Source organism: Leptinotarsa decemlineata, unplaced genomic scaffold (assembly GCF_025532065.1).
Source record: "Leptinotarsa decemlineata unplaced genomic scaffold, Ldec_3_MD MMD2_tig00026328_RagTag_RagTag, whole genome shotgun sequence".
Classification (NCBI taxonomy): Eukaryota; Metazoa; Arthropoda; class Insecta; order Coleoptera; family Chrysomelidae; genus Leptinotarsa; species Leptinotarsa decemlineata.
This window is the reverse complement of record NW_027412688.1, coordinates 23,725,267-23,748,587: the sequence shown is the minus strand read 5'-3', so window position 1 is coordinate 23,748,587 and position 23,321 is coordinate 23,725,267. Positions and strand designations below refer to the sequence as shown.

Here is a 23,321-nt window from a genome sequence, read left to right as displayed (position 1 = left end):
GACAGCCAAAATATCAAACAGAATCCTGGACTAGCAAGTCTCGGACCGTATTTCTATGTCGGACCACCGCTGGTTGACCTATACGGTAAGCCAGGTTCTCAGGACCATTGTGAAATCCCGTGACCCGAAGAGGACGAATGTAGCTCTCTACAATCGACTCTCAGAAGGAGCTTTCCGGGAAACAGAGTTCCTGACTCCTGGCAATTATGAAGAACTGAAAAGGTACACGGTATCTATCCAAAACAAAATAGACATTGCCTACAAGGAATCCTGTCCAATGAGGATGGTTCAAACAGATGGCATAAACAATACATGGTGATGCTTTGAACTGGAACACCTCAGGAAGACAGCGAGAACGAACTTTAACAAGGCAAAACGTACAAGATTCGAAGAGAACTGTGGTATATATCAAGCCAACCTCAGAGAGTTCAAAAAAGTCTGCAGACAAAAACAAAGAGAAGCCCGGAGAGCCTACTGTGAGGCAGTCGAAGACTTCCCCCCAACCTCAAGGCTACATAAGGCACTCTCAAATGACCACCATAAGAGTATCGGCATCCTGACAAAGCCGCCTATCTCCAAGAGAGTGCTGAGATTCTTACGGAAACTCACTTCCCAGGTTCTGTCTTTTCTGGAAAGACGAACTGAATGGAAGTACCGACAACACCCTCACAATACGACTGGCAATCTGCTAGTGCAGTGATTGACGAGGACATAAGATGGGTCATAATATCGGGTTTTTCCTTCTTAGAGTCACCAGGACCTGACAGTATAAGACCAGCCCTACTTCAATGGGGACTGGATATTCTTATGCCGCACCTGGTTGGAATATTCAAAGCGTATTACCTGAAGGCTAGTACTAGAGTGCTATCAAGATTTGGCCAAAGCCTCGGTAGATAATAACATTATCCTGAGGTGGGTTCAAGGGCACGATAGGGGTAAAGGTAATAGCATTGCCGACTCTTTAGCCAAGGAAGCGGCTGGACTAAGAATTCTAGGGCCAAGTGGCACCTACGGCCCGATGACTTCGACAATTGCGGAACTTGCCAAATGTTACACCCATGCTCAATCCCTAAAATGATGGGATGGAATCAAAGGATGCAATCTTGACAAGAAAAATATACGCTTGACAGTAGGATTTCTGACTGGCCACTGTCAATTAAGGAAACACCTCCATAATATGGGTTTAGTGAACACACCTCTATGTAGGATGTGTTAACAGGAAGATGAGACTGTCAGGCATGTTCTATGCGAGTGCCCGAAGTTATCGTCAATAAGAGAGTGTGTGTTCAGCGAGTCTTGGCCTACACCTGCCGATGTAAAGGAGATGTTCACCTTCCTGGAAAAGACAAGATGGACGATGACCTAGAAGGACAACTCCTCGGGAGGATGTACAATCGGTCATATGTGGCCTAAGTACTGTGGGCTTACACTCACCCTCCCTACTCGACAGATACAGATTCAAAAATGAATTTTATTACCTCTATCATGTTTAATCGTAACAAGCGTATATAGAAATGAATTTTTCGAAGGGCAGATTTGTCGTATGATACAAAATCAACAATTTCTGAACATTATTTTTCACATCAGTAACGAAAATGCCCATAATCAGCGGATAAGAAGCATCATTATACGATGTGATACTGTGTTTGATTGTTTCCTCTGATCATAACAAAAATTGGATGGAAGACTTTTGCAAATTGATCGAACAAGATCGGGACCTAACATCAATGGACTTTTATCTTTGAGGGACAGTAGAATTAGAAGTTTATAGTACCACCGCTACTACACAGGAAGTTGTGAAAATGAAATTAACAGGCATTTTTATCAATTAGGTATCTTCATCTGAACTACGTAAGGACAAACTTCATGAAGATATTCGGAAAAGGAATTGAACATGGTGAAAGGCTTTTTGGGCATGTGGTATAAGTGTAATTATCATCTTTATTCTGTATGAGAAATGTGTAACAAATAATGATTTGTTAAACATGACTGATTAGAGGATTGTTGGAAATCACATGATATTATACTCAGATAGGCAATTCCATGAATAATGCGAAAACAATTATACACTGGATGCTCGATTCGAAAATATGAACTAATTCGAGTCGAAATGGAAAAAACTCACATTTTAAGCAACCAGCATAAAAATGAATATCAAACAGAGCAACAGATCACAACATGTTACGTTGGGTCTTAAGGTTACTTCACCCGACAAAATTCGCGTATACAGAATGTCTCATCAACGAAATGACTGGAGATTAATTTGACCGAAGAATTGAATTTTATACCGAAATGATAGTAATAACAATTGTGTCGCTTACGTTCTTTTTTCCGACGAGACAAAGTTATTTGAACTGGCATGTTGATTGACGAAACTATCATCCTTAATCAGACTAAAATCGAGAATGTTGCGAAAATATTATATGAAATGACCACAAACAGGATATTGTATGTGCTGATATTATGCGAAATACAATGAATTAAAATGTTTGTGCTTTTGGAATTTAAGGATGACGCATTGCTATAATCCGCTGACCCTTGAAGAGGAATAGCATGTTGGTTCCGAAATTAATACTTAGACACATGGTCTTGGCCATGTATCTATGATCATTATCTGTGATCATTCACTACAAATTTTTTCTGGTTTCGGGTAGTGTATACAGTATAACCGTCACAGCAAGATAACTCCGGAAATCAAAGATACGTAGGGTGCTTTTTTCAAGAAGATCGATGATGATGCCATTACTCAAGGGTATGATTTCAGGAATGGTGAATAGAATCATTTATGAAGATATCATTGATTTAAAAGTATCGCAGACCCCGCACAGAGATATCAACCTGCCTAGGAATCTATGCGACTGTAATTCAAGCGGAAATTTACGCTGATGAATTGTGTGTGGAGAAATTAAAGATCCAACCTCATACACAAGTCAATAAAAATATTTTCGGACAGTCAATCGGCGTTGGAAGCTCTTGGTTCCTACCGAGCAACGTCTAAATTGGAAGCAAATTGCCAAAAACGACTCTTCTCCATAGAAAGACTCAATAGATTGTCTCTGGTCTGGATTCCTGGCCATACTGGCCTGGAAGGCAATGAGGCTGCTAACTTTCTTTGTAAAGGAGGGTACTGCAAGTAGCTTCATCGGACCAGAACCTGTTATGAGCATCGCTTTAGGCTTTGTCAAACAAAGATTGAACACATGAATGACAAGAAGATTTATGGACTTCTGGCAGAATCTTCAAGGATTGGCGTTCAAGGCGTTCATTCACTCTTCGACACTTGATACCAAACAGGCATTCTTACAGGTCACTGTCATTTGAATCATTATATGCAGGGACTTGGACTGTCGGAAGACGGTATGTGTCGCCTCTGCTTGGAAAATGATGAAACAGCAGAGCACATAATTTGTGCCTGCCCCGCCGGGGACCGAATCAGGTTGTTGGAGTTCGGCAGAACCGACTGCCTCGAATTTTCCTGCGTTCTCTACCAGACAGCGGCGATGTTTTTGGCAGATCTTCAACATACGTGTCTTCAACATACGAGTGTTGGTTGATCGTTCACTGAACCAGTGGATTCGAATTCATCCATCACATTGCAAATAGTCCTCCCGGTAGGACGATTATGGCAACCGTAAAATGAGCAAAGCGCGCGGTACGTTGGTTGGCCAAAAAGAACACCCATTTTGATAGAACAATTTCATCATTTGCACGTATTGTTCAATGTAGCTTCAACAAGATGGCCGTTATCAATTCTCAAAGTTTGGAAGTCGCTGTTGAAATACCCTATAGATTGAAGCGATCTTATAATCATCTTCTGATGCCGTTCAAATGCATTTTTTTCTGGTATGCCTACATTATTTTTTTTACTATTCGAAAATTTCATCGAAAATTCTTTTTTTCAATCTGTGTTTTCATTCTGGTGGGGGAACATTGTTTTCAATCGATTCATTCTACTTCAGAGGTTCCACATTACCTAAGAACCTGAAATAGTTTTTATTTTCTGCCGAAGTTTGTATTGATAACATTTGTAAGTTCGAAAATAAAGTTCCAGTTTCAAATTTGGGTTCATTCGATTCATTATTCTCAAATTACCTTTTTTTTTAGATCTCGTATTATGTGTTTATCAACTCTAGGATGATTTTTCATGCTTGAGTATATTCGAGAATACAACCAATGAAATTTTGAGTCATTTTCATGAGGAACTTACCACCAAATCCATGTCTGTGTATAGTTGTAAAGCACACTACTCAAAATTTGCAAACAATTGGAACATGGGATCAGTATTTGCTTTTCTAGAATTGAAATAATGTTGAGATAAAGATGACCATTACAATGAAAATAACACTGAGTATGAATATGAATTAGCCTCGATTACTCGATACATTCAGCAATCGCTAACGAATTGAAAGCGAAGTTTGCTGTTACTATATTAACATGAGATGTAATTTTCCGGCACCATTCTTCTGGGACATATGTTACATCAATTGTTGAAATTCCATCTGGTATGCGACATGCTATGTTGTTATATGCAAGCCCTACTGAATCAATTATTCAGTAATACATTACGTGCACCCGATGGACCAGGTCTACCACGGGCTTGCAAATCATCACATCCATAAATCACCCAGAAATCAAACACACTATAATCAACTTGAAACTTTATTATCGATTTCATTTACACTGTTCTAATTACAAATAGTTTTTTATCGAAGAGTATACGTGTTGAAACTATGCGAAATATTCATTGCCTAGATTTTTCATATAGTATAGTGAGACTCTTGGCACATACAGTGTAATCAGTAAAGTCAGCTGGTGTTTTATATGAAAAGCTCTCTTTCGAAATAATCAAAAATTATTATATAAGCCATATGAGTAATTGAATACAAATACGGCAATGCTCTTCTCAACGCACGTTCAACCAATAAAGTTGACGATTTCAGAAAATGAATTTGACTGAATCCAACTCAAAACATCGCTAATTGAGTTCATGATGAGCTAACATGGTATAATTTTATTTTCACTTTTAGGCACACATCCATAATTTTGTGAGTGAGATTTGGAAAAAATGGTCGTGAGAATTCCTGTAGCTTCATATAAAGGGTGAACAATGAGAACTATGACACTATCTAAGTTATGATGCTTGGCCATTCCCAAACTTTCGAAAGCATTAAAAAATCTTGTGTTATGTACCCATCTGAAAAATTTAATAGAGTATCAGAGAATGAACAATTTCCGGGTTGATGGGTTGATTGAATAAAACCTGTAGTACCGAACGTTTCGTCTGTTACTGCGGCAAACACTATCAGGGGTATGTGTGTTGACTGTGGGAAATTATTATTTTCAGTTATGTCACTGACAACATCCTTTTCAATATGGTATCTTCTTCCCCTGAGGAGGAACTACAAATAATGTAGTTCCACTATTTTGGGTGTAGACAGTGACCTATCAGGGACCTATCCCTGAGTACTGTTATTCTTTCTGGAGACACAAATTCTGAACCCTGGTAACTTTTGGTTGACAAGACATTTAGGGATAGTACCTCCTTGTTATTTTTAATTCCATATGCGGTTAATAGACTCAGGTCATTCTTGCCCCCTCATGGTTCTGGTTTCCTTTCAGTGACAGAAACAAGAACTGAATCGATCCCTCAACGAAAACCTTCATCACTTGGAAGGATAGATTGCAGCTTGAGAAATGGTTCTGATGCAGATTCTGTGAAACATGTTCTTGTGAAAACACTTGCTACATGAAAAGCATTTTACAAGTGTTTCCTACTTATTCACCAAACTCAAACAATTGTTCATGTAGTTGCAGAACTGCAGACAAATTCTATCTTTTTTACTATGTAGTAAATTTTAGAAATGTAGCAAAAACGTATGTGAATTTTTGGAACTTCAACAAACGTTTCCGAATATGACTAATAAGGAGTACGTGTAAAGCTTATTGTTAAATCATCTGAAAATGGAACTTTTAACGGATGATGATCGACTGTGTTCCCAAAAATGCGCCAAACTGACTATTATAAGAAAACAAATAAAGCTGAGATACCAGTCAATATAATAATAACACTGATGATTTTCAAACATGACTCAACCTTTGACGGAAGCACCAAACTCTTACGAAGGTTCGAAATAGATGAACACTTGAATCTAGCAGACCACTATTATAATCTTCATGCAGTCATTGTTCACTGCGGTTCTGGCGCAGTTCTTGACGATAGTCGTGTCACTAAGTGTTCTGGCGATGTCTTGAATTTATCGGAGCCTCTGGAGATACCCTACATTTTGTTTTATGAAAGAGAGGTCGCCCCGGAGCGCAAATTAATTTTTGTTTCTGTTTCATGATTTCATGATTAGTATTACTCTCTCAAAATATTATTATTATTACCATATGTGAACTCAATAGTCGGAAACTGTTATTTAGAGTTGATACAAAGTTATCTACTCAAGATTGTTTTGTGCCAAAAATCCCAAAAATATCATCTACATTCTAGATTCAAGTCCATGGAAAGTGATTTGACTCCTTTTCTGCTTTCGAATCACCAATACAAATCTGCACTGAGCAGATATGAGAGAGCAGACTGTGACAAAAATATTGGTTAGCCGGAACGTGCTATTGAAACAGGTTTTAGAGAACATGCAACCCTTATCCTGTTTCGGAGACTAGAAAAGTTAAGTGTCACTCAACGCGCATTTGAAAACGTCTATAGAATGAATGAACACCATCTAAAATTGTTAAGATTGGTACATGGCAGTGGACTTGCTTCCTAAAGTAAGAAAACAGTGAAGCATGAGAACTATCAACAGTTACTGTCACAAATAACCCATCATTTCCCTTATATAGATCACCCACGAATAACCCATTGATTGCTTTCATATGAATCACCTTGTTGCAAATGAGCGGGAAGTTTCACAAAAAAATATTTCACCAATTTATACTCATTGTACTGTGTTTGAATATAAGAGTGGAACTGTATCATATCAGATACGATTGAGCAAGATTTATGAATTAGTCTAATTCATCCTTGGAGACGCCACCGCATCAAGGAGAGTGTTGAAGTTCTAGTGTTTGTCAGCAGTGACTCTTTTGGATTCATTCTACGCCAGAAATACTCATTATACCTTTCACAGATGCAATTTTCAGCACATCTGAATAGAACTTTTTATTTTGTCAATGCTTCATTGTTTGTTTGTTTGTGTATGTGTGTGTGTGTGTGTGTTTACGAATCTAAATACAAAGATGAAAATTTGGTTACATGTCATACAAAGTTCTTTTTTTAAACAGATATATGGTAATAACATGAAATATATATTTATGTCGAAGTAGTTGGTGTCGAAGAGTGAAATACATCGATATAAGCATCAATGGTTCGACTGAAAAGGGTCAAAGTTTTCGTCAAAAAACTGAAGTTGATGAATAATTATTTTCAGAAACATTTTTCGATATTGAAAAAAATTGAGGTATTTTCGAAAAAGTTGAACAAATATAAATAGTGTGTGATATGATTTAATAATTTCATTTTTTGTCAACATAACGTTGAATGAAGGAATCAACGAATTTTGAACAGATCGTTTAGTGAACATTTAACAATTTTTTCAGTTCTAACCAATATTATCCAAGCAGATTCCTTCACTTTAAGGCTAGCATGGCGAATCCAGCAAAATTGCAAAAAAATACATCAATTTGTAGCTATATAGTGGCTAATTAGTTGCCAAAACAACGATTTTGTTGCTCGTGCCGATCCCTATATATCGCAAATAATGCTATCGTGATATAAAGGTAGCAAGGTAGTTCAATAAATTATATACTTTTCCTTTGATCTTTACAGAAGATTTTGTTACTATTTAGTTGCTAAACCTTAGATATAGCAAAACATTTTTAAATAATTTTTTAAATTTTTTTTCTGATCTTGATGTACTGAAACTGATATTTCCTGGAATTGAAGATATTTTAAATTTGTTGCTAACCAAGAGTGAACCTAAATACACCTTGAGTATCAGTAACAAAATAGTTGAAACCGATCGGCCGATTTTCAATTTTTTTTTTCATTTTCCTCGTTTTTGCTAACTTGAAACCCCTTTTTCCTCGAATACAGAATTTTCTAAATTTGTTGCTTAACAGGAGAGTTCTCAAATACACTCGGAGGATCATCAACAAATTAGTCCGAACCGTTCGGATGATATTTTAATTTTTTCTCTAATTTTCCTAATTTTGCTATTTCTAAACTGATTTTTTCTCGAATGAAAAGGGCTGTAAATTTTTTGCCAAATTGATAGTACTTGAAGATATACATGACGAAGCAGAAACAAAAGAAGTGGAACCGATGGGCTAATTTTTGCAATTTTTTTTCCTAATTTTTCCTGCTTTCGTCATCTTGGAACTGACTTCCTCTTGAAAAATATCGGAGTATATTTGAGTACCCTCCTGATGAGCAACAAATCCAAAACACTTTTCAGTCCAAGGAAAACCAGTTATTTAGGAGTTTGTGAATTTCGTTTGTGATACTTGGAATATTTAGTCAAAGTTTAGAAATGCAACAACTGAAAACTGCAAAATTTATAAAACTTATTTTGTTTCTCCTGAAGCATCACACAAAAAACTTCATTATACTTTCTATAAAAGGGGATATATGGCATTTTTTTTGGGCTCTGGGCTTTGAAAATTTCATGGATGGGAAACAAGTCGCAATTAAAAATAAATATCGCAAAAGCTCACAAAAACTTTTATTTCACCATTGACACGGTGAATAAATAGTTCATTTATTTTCTCGATCATTTAAAAACCACGGTAGACACGCAGATTGAAACTAAAAATCTAAAATATCGATAAAGCTCATATAACCTTTTTTATATTGAGAAAGTGAACAGAATACCTCATTATGATTTCTCTATGATTGCTATAGTACAGGAATAATTTCAGAAAAATAATTTCATCCAACTTACATGATTTTCGGCAACGGGAGACAGATTGAAACTAAATATTGAAAATATAGAAGAAACTAAAAACAAAATTATTAAAATATTCAATGAACCTTTTTTGTTCCTGTTGAAGGGGTCAACAAAATATCACAATTCAGTCTTACCGTAACTGCTATAGTTCAGGAAAATTTTGGAAACTTTGAAGAATGTTCGTCGATGAGGGACACGTTGGTGCTAAAAATTGGTGATATCGAAAAACTTTTGAAATCTTTTTTGTTCCTATTGCGAAGACTAAAGAACCTTTTGGTTATTGTTTTTCCGTAATCACAAGAAAAAAGCATTTCAAAAACCAAAATTAGTTTCATTTTTTAAATTTGGAAGTGTGGTCATAGTTTTCATATTTTTGATATCCAATCATAATTCAAACAACTTTTCGTTCAATGGCAAAACCATTTCTTGAATAATTCAGTAATTAATCCTATTTAATGCGTCCAATGAAAAAACCTTTTCCACTACCGATAAATGCAAGCCCATAATTATTAGCAACAATAATGCTTTTGGAAATATTAGGACGATAATGACGATTATAGTCGTATAGTCATAAATATATAAAAATGTTCGCTTCATTCCTCAATAGATTTAATTATTCCAACACAAAAGTGCCCCGACAATCAAAATCCCTTTACATCTTGCAAAATCATGAATTATATTTGTTTCACTGCTATTTTTCTCAGAGTGATAAATATTTGAAGAACATCCAGTTGAATATTTTAACTTTGTCTTGCTAATTCAGTTCGACTCCATGAAAAATATACGTGTATGGTGATAAAACCACAGTATATACTTATACAGGGTGTTTCAGAATTCGACGGACAAACTTATACCACGTCATTCCTCTTGCAAAATGATAAAAAATGAGGTAGGACATGTGTGTCCGGAAATGAGCCGTTTCAGAAATACAGGGCGTTGAAGTTGCAAAATAAAAAGACCCTTTTCGTCGTAGCTCCCGGACTAAAAGGAATAAATTAATGAAACTCAGCAAATCGATTACGAGCTAGAATGTGCTTCCTCCAGTGGTATGTTTGCTTCAGTATCAGTAGCCAGTGGCGTTCCAGCGGGGTAATAGCTTATATTTCCCCCCTTATTTTTTACGCCACTGACTTTATATCCACAACCGTCTTTTTTTTGAATTCCTTGATCAATTTTACGTAAAAACCAAATAAACATTCACTATGAAAAAACCAGTAGTTTTCGAGAAAAATTGAGTTGAACTGATAGGTGCATTCTCATATGGGAATATTAATAATCGAGTAAAATAATCGAAATTCCAAAACCGAAATTATTTGAACTCTTTCATCATTCTACCATTCATTGTTTGCTTGAAAAATTATTCACTTCGGCAACATATTGCGGATGTTGTGAGCCCGCAGACCTACTGAGTGGCTTTACCTCGAGATTCATTTTTTAATAAAATGTTCCATCCAAACGATTTTCAAAGACAATTACGAATAGTTGGCAAAACTGAACTCAGAATGTTTTATCGAATTATCTTCTCTCACTGGGTAAAAATCCAAGTTTTATCGATTAACCAAAATACCATTACTTGTTTCAACCTTAGCCATCTACAATGTTTCCTGGGCATATCTATTATAGTTTTGTTAGATAACTGTACCGATATTCTCGAGTTCTTCAGCCACTGGTTGAATAGTTTCAGAATACATTCACGTGACTTATAACAATCTTTGATCCACCTAAGCAATGAGGATTACTTTATTCATTGACAACAATAAATTTGTTAGGGGGCTGTGGAAATGAAATGAGATTCGTATGACACTTCCAAGTTAACGTAGCTGTCAGAAAGTGTTTGATTGTGTATTTCGTATAATAAAAATGAATTTTACATTCGAAGAGTTAGCGGACATGCACCTTATTTATGGAAAATCGGGACGAAATGGAAGGTTGGCACAAAGAATGTATCGTGAAAATTTTCCTGGAAGAAATAGAATTCCTAATATGAAAACGTTCGAAAACGTGGACAGAAGACTCATGGAAACAGGAAGTTTTTTAATTACCAGAAGGAATGCAGGTATACAGAGAACTGTAAGAAATTATATCACAGAAGAGGAGATATTGAACTATGCTGCTGAACATCCTTCTGAGAGTAGTAGATCTATAGCTAGAGTGCTGCATGTGTCTTCATCATCTGTTTGGAGGACTTTGCATGAACAGCAGTTATACCCATATCGACTGAGAAAAGTTCAGGCACTGAAACCAGAGGACTATCCAGATCGAATTGAATTTTCTCGATGGTTTTTAAGTATGTGGAGATATAATCCGGAATTTATCAAGCAAGTGTTATACACTGATGAGGCAAAATTCACAAGGGAAAGTATTTTCAATTCTCGCAATAGCCATATTTGGGCCGAGGAAAATCCTTTTGCTATTCATCCTCATGGCCATCAAACAAAATTTTCATTGAATGTTTGGGCAGGAATAGTAGAAAACCGTTTAGTTGGTCCTTATCTTTTACCAGATAAGTTGAATGGGGACAATTATAGCACTTAGAAGATGTTCCTCTGAATATCCGGAATGGAATGTGGTTTCAGCACGACGGTGCTTCTGTTCATTTTTCGTTAGCTGCTAGAGAGTACCTAAATCGGAAATTCGGTGACAATTGGATTGGTCGAGGTGGACCCCACAAATGGCCTGCCAGATCACCAGATTTGAATCCTGTTGACTATTTTCTTTGGGGTCATATGAAGTCACTGGTTTATGAAACAGAACCAAAAAGCCAAGAAGAATTAGTCGCCCGCATTCAAGCTGCATCGATAACGATTGCCGAAAATTTAGAATCATTTGAAAAAGTGCGATTTTCTATGTTGCGCCGTTGCAGATCGTGTATAAGTGTTGACGGAAAAAATTTCGAACAATTACCCTATTGATTATTCATCAGATGTTCTCATTATTATTCAAAAGCACATTTGAATTTTCAATGTAAATTCCAAAAAGAAATTCGTGTTTATGACTCACTGTTCTAGAATTTCAACAGTATTGTTTCTTATCACATTATCTTAAATATGTGTAGAGAAGGTATATTTTGAACATGATATTTCTACTCAAAGATGAATTATGAGTACCGACATCCAACTAAGAGTTATGTAATTAGCTGTAAATAGACAACTTCCATTTCTTCATTTATTTAAAAAACTTCATTTACTGACTAGAGTTAGCGAAGATCTTATCAGATGGTTATTCAAATAAATTGACTTCTTCCAAATAGATTTCTTTTTTTCAGGCGTATAATTAGAGTCTACTGGTAAAATTTTGTTTTTCGGCTTCATCTGTGAAAATTTGAAAACACTGTATACTTTGAGAATGTTTTTCATTTTCTTATTAATGAATATTCTTCAAGATATTTACGTTTCTACAAAGAGAAGTGTGATTTCACGAATGGGAAAGACAGGATAATTGTGAACAAAAAATAATTTTCCCAAAATCCAGAATAATGGTGTTATTTTAGGATTATTGGAGCCTAACTCAGTCGAGATTCCGAATGATCGCAAATTTTATTTGGGGTCACTTTTTTCAGATCACAAAGTCACTCGAAGATCTGAGAACAATGAAAACATTTCAACAATGAAATCTATTGACAAGCACGAAAATAAGCCTCAAGAGTTATGATTTGTCATTACAATATGCTAAACATAACAAATTGGTACGATGATAGAAAACCCACAATAATTACCATCACTTGCAAGCGCTGAATTAATGGTAAAATCATAAAAGAGTTCAAATAATTTTGGTTTTGGAATTTCGATTATTTTAATCGATTATTCCCATATAAGAATGCACGTATCAGTTCAACTCAATTTTTCTCGAAAACTACTGGTTTTTTCATAGTGAATGTTTATTTGGTTTTTACGTAAAATTGATCAAGGAATTCAAAAAAAGACGATTGTGGATATAAAGTCAGTGGCGTAAAAAATAAGGGGGGAAATATAAGCTATTACCCCGCTGGAACGCCACTGGCTACTGATACTGAAGCAAACATACCACTGGAGGAAGCACATTCTAGCTCGTAATCGATTTGCTGAGTTTCATTAATTTATTCCTTTTAGTCCGGGAGCTACGACGAAAAGGGTCTTTTTATTTTGCAACTTCAACGCCCTGTATTTCTGAAACGGCTCATTTCCGGACACACATGTCCTACCTCATTTTTCATCATTTTGCAAGAGGAATGACGTGGTATAAGTTTGTCCGTCGAATTCTGAAACACCCTGTATACAGTAGTCCCATTTAGCGTCGGTCCCTTTGATGTTGGTGTTCAGGAGTTTTAGTTATCACAATGCTGACATATTTGACACTAAAGATCATGTTGGGCGTCTGAGAAAATTGTACAAATAATAATTTTTCATTTGTGTAATACTCAAGTAACCCAGATTATTTGAACAATAATGAACTATGTTTCAAGTAGATTTTAAAAATTCATGGGATCGGCAAATGTTCATATTCGGATGTGACAAAATATATTTTCATTTCAACAAGAAAAAAGACAAAATGAAGAACGAGTTTTGTTATTCATGAAACATGGTTCGAATCCATGCGAAATTTCTTTGTAGTGATTTTTGGGGCCCAATATAGCATATTCATTTATTGATTTGAGAATTCAAGATGGCGGGCGAGTTTGCAGATTCTATTAAATCAAGGGCCAATTATTAAAAATATTCCTAACCGAATTGATCACTCAAGATTTAGGACTCTGTAGAGCCCTTTTTTTTTATTTATGTAGTACTATTGAGGACTTGAAGAAGTAAAAAAGTAATTGTGTAGTGTTCAATCATACAAAAATAATGTTTTGTATGTATGTACTAACTATAAATGTATGTGAGAGTTTTCGGAGTCGGAAGTTATGAATTATTACACCGTATGATAATAATTATATTGTTTTGCTGTTTTCAGCTTTTACCCAAGTAAAATCACTGACAAGCCTAAATGCATTCTGACTATACCTTTATATATGTTTTCTGGCAGAAAACAACTACTTCTTTAGCGGATAACTCGGCATATATTGAAAAATGTACAATTGATATTGAAATGTATATAAGTGTAGATGTGTAATCAACCCCGAAAAGTTGCTGCGTTGATTAAAAACAACGTTCAATTCGTAATAATTTCAACATGCATCGATTATCAAATAATCGATTTGAAGTTTTCAAGTCCAAATATTTAGAAAACGGTTGCTTACAGCGACTAGTAACAAGGATAGCTTATTCACGTAGATATGATAGAGGAATCGATTTTTTTACTGAAAAATGTGCTAGAAGTACGCCCAAAAAAGTTATGAATCTTTAAAAAAGAAAAAGACGTGTAGCTGGCGCCCCCTACGAGTAAGAGCAATAAGAACATCAGGTTCGAATTCGACACCTCAAAAACTTCCTATTACCAAGTTTCGTTTAATTAAGTTCAGTATTTCAAAGTTATTTAAAAAAAACGAAAATAAAAATAAAACTTTAACATCCTGTATCTTGGAAACGAAGCGTTTCCGGACATTTATTTATTTGGACAATTCATATCAGAATATTGTGAGGAATCACCTCCTGAGGTTTGTCAAAGTACTTTTGAATCACCCTGTATACACAGGGACTCGGTATTCCTCCTAGAGAGCTCTTGCAGAGTTGTTCCTTCAAAGAAAAGATCTTCGCACATATGTCCGAGATATAATTCAACATGCATCTGTTGGGATAGTTGCCAGAGACGTAGTTGTTTTGTCAGACACATGCCATATAATGTACACAAAGGTATATACATTTCCAAAATGAATGTTTGCGACTGTTCTACAGTCCCTATATAATTTTAAGTGATAAGTATAATAAGTCGTGGGTACATATGAATATTAGGTATTTAAGAAGTATTAGACAAAATTCTCACTCGCACAAATAATGAAATCAAATAATCAGCTGGAAAATGCAAACATGGATGAGAAAAAGGCACTTCCTGGAGTTTATGTTTTATGCTTCTTCCAACAACAGTTTCTATCGATAAGTTTGGAAAATGTTTACTGAAAATAGTTTTCAAAATGTTCAAATTATCTATAAACTTTTTATTTGGAGTTTGTAGATTTCCAAAAGTATCGTTTTTTGCATTTTGATATACTCTGAATTGCGTGTACAAAGTTTCTGCACTTGATAATTTATTTTCTCTAGCATACACAATGCAAATGTCACATTTGTGTTTTTCGAGACATTTTTTATAAAATAGCCACTTATGTAACTGAAAGAGTTCTGCTCAGTCAACTGTAGATTCGTGTAATCATTGTCATCTAGGAAAATATATTGATTTATTGTATTCGGTACTAGTACCTCATACTCTTTCAAATTTTCAATAGGTTGGGTGAAACCCATGAAATTCAACAACTATGGAAGGGTTGCGTGCCTGTCTTGAACTCATAGTTTGCGCAGACCTGAGACTGCAACCCCTGGGTCTGCGTGTAGGAAAATCAAACCAAAAATCACCCGAAGTTGGATTACTGTATATAAGTATACTATGACAGTACTATTTGTTATTTATTGAAAACAATTATTTAAAACTGAGAGAGAGAATGTTTCTGAAGTTTGAGATGATTCTTGAAATTCACTCACCGTCCTGATAATAGAAAAAAACATATTTAATGCGTGAGAACAATATTTTATGCACAAACAACTCCGCCTGAATTTATTTTAGTTTCATTATAGATATTTTGATTGAAGAAGTGAGAGAAATCCAGTGAATGATGAATTGAATGAGTCTGAAGTGTGTAACTGCACTTTGCAAGGAAGGGTTGCAAACTCAATTATTTGGAATCCTTGGAAATTCACAAGCATTAACATTACGGTTGCAACCTCTTAAATGATCAAATCGAATTGGTTTACTCACCGGTTTTCAAATTAGCATATCCACATTGTCACTACTAAACAAAGTCCAGGTACTCAATCAAGCTAAGTACCTCTGTCATTACCTATATAAAGGCTAATGTAATCAATCATTGTTGTTTCAATGTATAAGTTTGAAAATGTCCTTATAGGACAAAACTGCAGTAACGTTAGTTACAAATAAAAGTGGTAAGAAACATAGAAAGTTTCAATTCTCTTTTCTTCATTACAATTTTGAGTACGTTGAGAGTAGCAAATGTTTTTCGGTACTATTTTCTCTCTCATCATCTGAATACAATGCCTTTGGTGTTGATTATTTATTAATTTGTTAGTATTTTCACACTTGCGCTTTGAGAATGATACTTATCATTTTGAGCAATAGGAAATAGAATTTTTGCTACCTTGTTTACCAAAATTCATATTCGAAAAATGCAGGTCCAACACGTACACTCTCTTTCAAGGAGCACTATAGGATTTCGTTTAATTTCACAGCAGTTCATAAATACACAATTTAGCACATTTTCTGGTATACACTTTGTACTAACTATTTTTTATACAGTCCACTTTTATACAATATTTACAAGTCCTCTAACGCGAATTCTCTCGATCAGTCAGTCTCATTCTGGATATGTTTTTGCCACTTCGTTATATCCATGGTACATGAGGGAGCCATCACCTGAAATCGAGGAAAAACAAATCAACATTTATTGGTGATGAACAATTGTATAGAGTATTCAGGGTAGAAATATGTGAAGGCGATCAAAGTAATATGGTTCTAGAGCTGGTTCAGTTTGTGGAAATGTGTACGTTGAATTATCATTTTCATACGAGGGGAACTATTTTCATTTCGGAAAAAGCGAATAATAACAAATATTTTTAAAAGAATGGCTTTATCGTTTTTCGAAATATTTTCTTTGATATTCAATCCACTTTTACATTCATTGAAACCATTTGTTGAAGCAGTGTTTCCATTCCTCTTGAGACATCTCAAAAGCATGGTTCAACTGCTTCAAGAAAAAAGTCATTGGGTACCAAATCAGAACTGTACAGAAGATAAGTCATTGATTCTACTGCTCAAAATTTTACGTATATGACGAGATGTGTGAGAGCTTGAATTGTCATGATGGAGAATGATTCGTCTTCGGCGGTTAGTTTAACGAATTTCTCCGAAGACTTCCAGCAAACAAATGGTCATGTACCATTCAGATTTCACCGTTCTACGTTGCTTAAGCGGAACACTGGACACATGAGACATTCGGACGAAGAAACAGGCGACCATTTGCTTCGCTGTGCTTCTTCCATGAACAACATTTGTTGGATTCAGTTTGTCTCGAAAAACCCACACGGTTGATTGCTGTTTCGTTTTCGGCTCATACGCATATATCTATGATTCGTCACCTGTTACTATTTTATATACACCTTTTGAAGCACCACTGTCAAACTTTTTTAATCATTTCCATACACCACTCGACGTGAGCCATTTTTTGAGCGATTGATAAATTATCGGGTATCCAACGAGAACAATCGAAGGTATTGAAGTGGAACTGATGTGCAAGGATGTCTCTATCTCATATGACTATCTTGTATCATCAGTTCACGCACTGCGTCGATGTCTTGTGTCACAACAACCGATTTTGGACGACCTTTATGAAATTTGTCGGCGACCGAACTATGACCACGATTGAATTCACTATACCAGCGATATACTCTGGTTTTTGATGGTGTTTTATCACCACATAAAAAGTTCATCAACACAATCTAGTTGAGATAATCACTGTATACAAAACAAATAGCACTTGTACATCAAAATATTGCGAGTACGTTCATGCTAAAAATTGTCAAACTTTATTATGGTGTAGCCACATTTTGCCTATTGACATTAGTGTTGCCAGTTCCCAAAATATAAATGGTACCCACTTCGTTGAAACAACAGCGTCACAGAATATCGAAAATCATTCACAAAGTAAAAATTCCACTAAGAAACATTTGAATTGTATTGACAAATGCTTTGAGAAAAGTTCTGTTGGTTATAGAAAAATATTTGAATGGATTATTGTAAATAATTATTCCTGAGTGATGACTTTCTCATTTCGACTGTGATCCTGTGAGTTGGTGTCACACTCTGGACAAATTGAGCTAGTTCATATTTATATAACCTGGCCGGATAAAGAATCTTATCCGGGAGAGGAACCGACTCAGACGAGTTTATCAGCGGACCCTCTATCCTGGGGACAAGACTGCTGCTAACAGGATGGCCAACCAAGTTAAACGGGCCATCATTGACTACAGAAACGAGAGGTGGAGTGAGTGTTTGGAATCTCTTGAACCTGGGGATGATGAGCTATGACGAGTCACCCGCAGGCTCGAGAAGAGGAAAACTGTTCCCTCCCCTCTTCATGGACAGCGCGGTATCTGCTACTCCCCCGCCGAGAAGGCGTTGGCCTTTGCAGATACAATGGAAAATCAGTTCCAACTTAACGTTGATCCGGATGATGATATTGACCGTGATATTCGGCTGGAACAGCGAGTTCAGCGTATCCTCAGGGAGAATGACGACGATGTGATCCGTCCAGCTTCGGAGGAAGAACTGAGGGGGTACATTAGAGCCTCCAAACCCAAAAAGGCTCCGGGAATTGATTCAATCAACAATAGGTTGTTGAAGCAGCTCCCGGAGAACTTTATCAGATATTTATTGGATATTATAAACAGCTCAATCGCCCTCAGATACTTCCCCCGAAGATGGAAGCATGCCGTAGTTGTCATGATTCCGAAACAGGGCCAGAACCCGTTGTTTCCCTAGAATCATCGTCCAATTGGTCTGCTTTGCTCAACGGCTAAGCTGGCTGAACGTGTTGTGCTGCAAAGGCTAACTGAAGAAGTTGAAGACCGAAATGTTCTGCCTGATGAACAATTCGGTTTCAGGAGGGCACACTCCACCGAGCTGCAGGCCTTGAGACTGGTCGAAAACTCCATCTCAGAGCTAAATAACAGGTAGACAGTCCATCTTGTCCTCCTGGACATTTCAAAAGCCTTCGACCGAGTATGGCACGAAGGCTTACTACACAAAATGCTCGATTTCGACTTGCCTCGGGGCCTGATCCGGTGGATTAGGTCCTTTCTGAAGGGCAGATCATTTTAGGTCCGAGTTGAAGGAACCCTGTCTCCCGTCAGGGAAATCCAAGCTGGAGTGCCTCAAGGAGCTGTGCTGTCTCCACTATTGTACAGCCTTTACGTGAGCGACCTTCCGAGGTTCGATCACGTGAAGACTTCCCTATACGCCGATGATACAGCTCTCCTCGCTTCTTCCATGGGACGGGGGTTGGCGGTCGTCTACATGCAACGCGCATTGGATGACCTCGAACGCTGGTACCTACAGTGGAAAATTCGGGTGAACCCAGAAAAAACCCAGGCGATAGATTTGGGGAGGCGCAACGTTTCTCCAGACACAAGAGTCACGATCTCAGGCAGGGAGATCGAATGGCAAACGCGAGTCAAATACCTAGGTCTTTGGGTAGACCGCCGACTCACCTGGGTAAATCACGATAAGTACATCAAGGACAGAGTACAAATGAGGATAGCCAAACTCTATCCTCTGATAAATCGAAAGTCTAAACTCAATGTTAAGAACAAGATTTTAATATACAACACGATGTTCAAGCCTGTCATCATGTATGCTTCAGGCGCTTGGGGACAAACCGCTCCGACAAATCTCTCCATTCTGGAGAGATTGCAAAACAAACTTCTTAGGATGCTGGTGAATGCTCTATGGTTCGTGCGGAATGAAGCCATCCGCAGAGATTTGAAGCTGTTAACCATACAGCAGTCCATTCAGTATGAGGAATCAGAGAGTTTTCGAGTCAGCGGAAACTCATGATAACTCATTAGTTAGGGAAGCTGTAGATTACACTATAGACGACCCCACTCGATTCAGAAGGCCTCGTCGCTCGGTTGAGTGAAGGCCCCACGACGTCTGTTAAAATGAACAGTTTGTTTATCAATACCCCAGTCAGGAAGGGGTACACAAGGCCAGAGCGGCATAGATGTCATTGACCTTTATGCCGTTACCAAAAAACACTCTAAGTTATGAACCACTCGTCCTCCTGGCGAGAGACAGTCGAAAGGGTACGGGAGAAGATTTTCAACCTGAACAAAATCAAGATGGATTTCGTCGTATATAACCTGGCCATTAGGTCATAGTCTTTGGCGGGTGTGGTACTGATGTGAAGGAAGCAATGCCGTATGTCTATTTGTATGATATTTAGTGCTAGAGTATAAAAAATATAATTTTCGTATGTCTAACATGCGAGTTTCGATGTTTACTCTATCAGAGGGATACCTACCATTTTTAGAGAAATAATTTAGGAAAACGCCTTTGCATAATTCCAATTTGATGAATATGACTATTTAATTCTCTTTCCCACACTACTATTTCATAGCGGATATGATTTTCCACAAGCGAGCAGTATAACGTTTTGGGATATTCAACAGGTAGGAGTTCTTTGAGTTTCCTAATTTGGAATAAAATGATCCTCAATTTATTGACGATATATTTAATATGTGGGTCCTATTTGAAATTAGTGTCTAGAATTATCCCCAATTATTTTTTTTTTCAGGAAAGATATGGAGAGGTGTATCAGTTTTTATTGTTAATTGATCGAATGGGGGTACTCCAGCTGCATTACAACAGAATGGTGGGTGATGCGTTTTGTCAATATTCACCGTCAGTACCTTCTTATCCAGCCAACATTCTATGGGGGAGAATTCTGTTTCAATTTTTATTTTCAGGGAATTCAAGTTTTATAAAAGATAGCAGTGTCATCTGCAAATCCCGTCCCAGCACGGAACCTTTAGGTACTCTACAGTCGATCACCTTATCACTGCTCAACATCATCGATTTCTAATGCTTGGCTCCTTCCTGTCAAATAACTTTTGAATAATTTCAATGAGATATCCCGTATTCCGATATCTTCTAAAGACTGAAGGCTTAGATGGTGACTGACCGTGTCAAATGCTTTCGAAAGGTTAATGAACAAACACAGACTGATTTCGCATTCATTTAATGCCTCAGTTATTTTTGAAGTCAGAGTGAGTATAGCATCTTGGGTTGATATTTTTTCTCTAAATCCGAATTGATTGTTGGAAATTAGAAAGTATTGATCGTGGACAGCGATGAGCCTTTTTTTATAATATTTTCAAGGGATGAGTGACTGAGGAGATAGGACGATAATATGAGATAATAGATACGGGATATTTCCTCATTGCGTTAAAAAATGTGGGGGCGTCTACAAGAGATAATTGTTCGAACATAGTTTATAGAAACACAGATCCTGAAATGCATTGTTTCGAAAATAATGTGAAACTCAATTGACGATCCCTATTTCTATTGTAATTTTGAATATCCATTATCACGATAATTGATATAACTTAACGAATAGGAATGCTATATCTGTTGATCTTTCTAAAGCATTTGACACCGTGTGCCACTAGAAATACTAGAAAAATTCAAAAACAATGGCATGAGAGGTACGATTCACAAAATTTTGAAGAGTTATTCAACAGATCGTGATCAGAGAGTTCGCATTGGTGAGACTTTGAGTGAACTAATGACCGTTATATATGGAGTACCACAAGAAACGGTACCGGGGCCTCTTTCGTTCACTCTATATATTATTAGTCCACTGAATATAAAAATCGAAGGCAGAATTGTGAGTTTCGCAGACGACACCGGAAGTGGAAGATTATAGAGAAATGGTTCTGATAAAATACTCGGACACTCAATTCAGAAAAAACAGAATAATAACCATTATTTTCATACTCGAATGGACTTCCAGGTATGGGACCTCTGATGTTCGGTCAAAATGCCCAGATTCACCAGGCTGAATCGCTTGAATATTTAGGCATCGTAATTGATCAACATTTGAAATGGCACCTACAAATGAAACATGTAATGAAGAAGTTCAGAGGAATGCTTTTAAGATTGAAGTATGTCAGATATTTCAAAATACTCTACTTCTACTACGCCTTTGTCCAAACTTAGCTCAACTACGGCATCATAGGTTGGGGTGGTATGAATGACAATAACTTGGAAAAGTTGAACACAATTCACAGATTGATTTTGAAAATAATATTGGCCGAAACTATTACATTTTAAAACAAACAGCTGTATAATGAATCGTGTTCTTTTGATGGCAGGCAACTTTTTTGTTTAGCTATGATCCCCAATATAAAAAATAATAAAATCCCCTTCAAATTTGTGACAAATCAACATAATACTGGAAGGTAATATATTTCGTCAAGCATACCACGCTACGATAACACAATAGGACAGCGTCATTGTAATTATTTGGCATCAAGACTGTATTCTTCACTTCCTGTCGAAATGAAGAACATAAATAATATAGATCTTTTCAAGAAAAAAACAAAACGACGGCTGTTGAATTGCCAAAGAGAATATATACATGATTTTGTCAACCAGAAGAATAATTGTTGAACTTAAATCTGTTATGAACCATATAAGTCAAATATTGATGGGCATATTTTTACAAATTTTGAATCACATTCACAAATGTTATCTCACTTCTACCAGATATCTCTCTTTAGAGACATTTTGTATTTCAATTTTTAATATTCGATGGAATGTATAAATATCATGAATTTTATCATCGACTTACATAAATTCCATCACAAACTTTCGATTCTCTATTTTACTATTCTCAATGATCATCATGTATTATTACTGTTGTCAATCATGCCTTGAAGAAAATAACTCCGGCCGCCACTGGTAGCCATAAACCAGTTGTGACGTAGCTAAGAGCGCGCAAAAGTATGATGTTCACTGCCGCTCTAGATGCAGTAACAGTGCGGTACGCGAAGCGATCTAGTAAGGTGATAGACATTCGAATAATAGTTGAAGTTTTGGTTGAGGTGTTTATTGTATTCAAAGTGAAATATTTGAAGTGAAATCAAGTTGATTTTGATTATTGTTCAGTGTTGTCAATTTTTGGTCAACTCACGGGGAAAACCTAACATTATTGTTGAACATCTACTGCTCTATGTGAATAGAAATTCACGTACAAGCGATAGTTTCACTGAAACTTGAGCTTCTGTGATCAGCGTTGTTCATTCACTTTCACCATCATGTATACTTACTGATTGTTTTATTGATTATTAGTGGAAAAATATTAATGATGTTCACTTTTCTATAAAATTAGTTCTAGACATGCCCTTACATGTTTTACCGCAATTAGAATCATCCTGTATGAAGTTTTCATATATAGCAAGTTCATACGGAATATATTGATGTTTTGTTGGATGATTATTCAATTTAGTAAATAAAAAGGATTGTTTTGCGCTTATTTTCAGTTTTGATGAGCAAAGCGAGGCCAACAACAACAACATTTCAAATATTCGACCAAAAGTAATTCTGCATAGTTTGTTGCAATTAATTCAGAGATAGGATTCAGAGATAGGAAAACATCATATAACTGAAAGTTTA

General features: G+C 36.4%; 1 protein-coding gene across 5 annotated transcripts in view; it reads right to left on the bottom strand.

Moving 5' to 3' along the window:
- Nucleotides 1–4,645: 4,645 nt before the first annotated feature.
- Nucleotides 4,646–23,321, bottom strand: part of LOC111515229 (neurotrimin) — a 371,220-nt gene continuing 352,544 nt past the window's right edge. For all 5 annotated transcript variants that reach the window (XM_074182669.1, XM_074182664.1, XM_074182666.1 and 2 more), the window contains one exon: nt 4,646–16,502. The gene's annotated coding sequence lies outside the window, so the exon portion shown is untranslated. The remainder of the gene's footprint in view (nt 16,503–23,321) is intronic.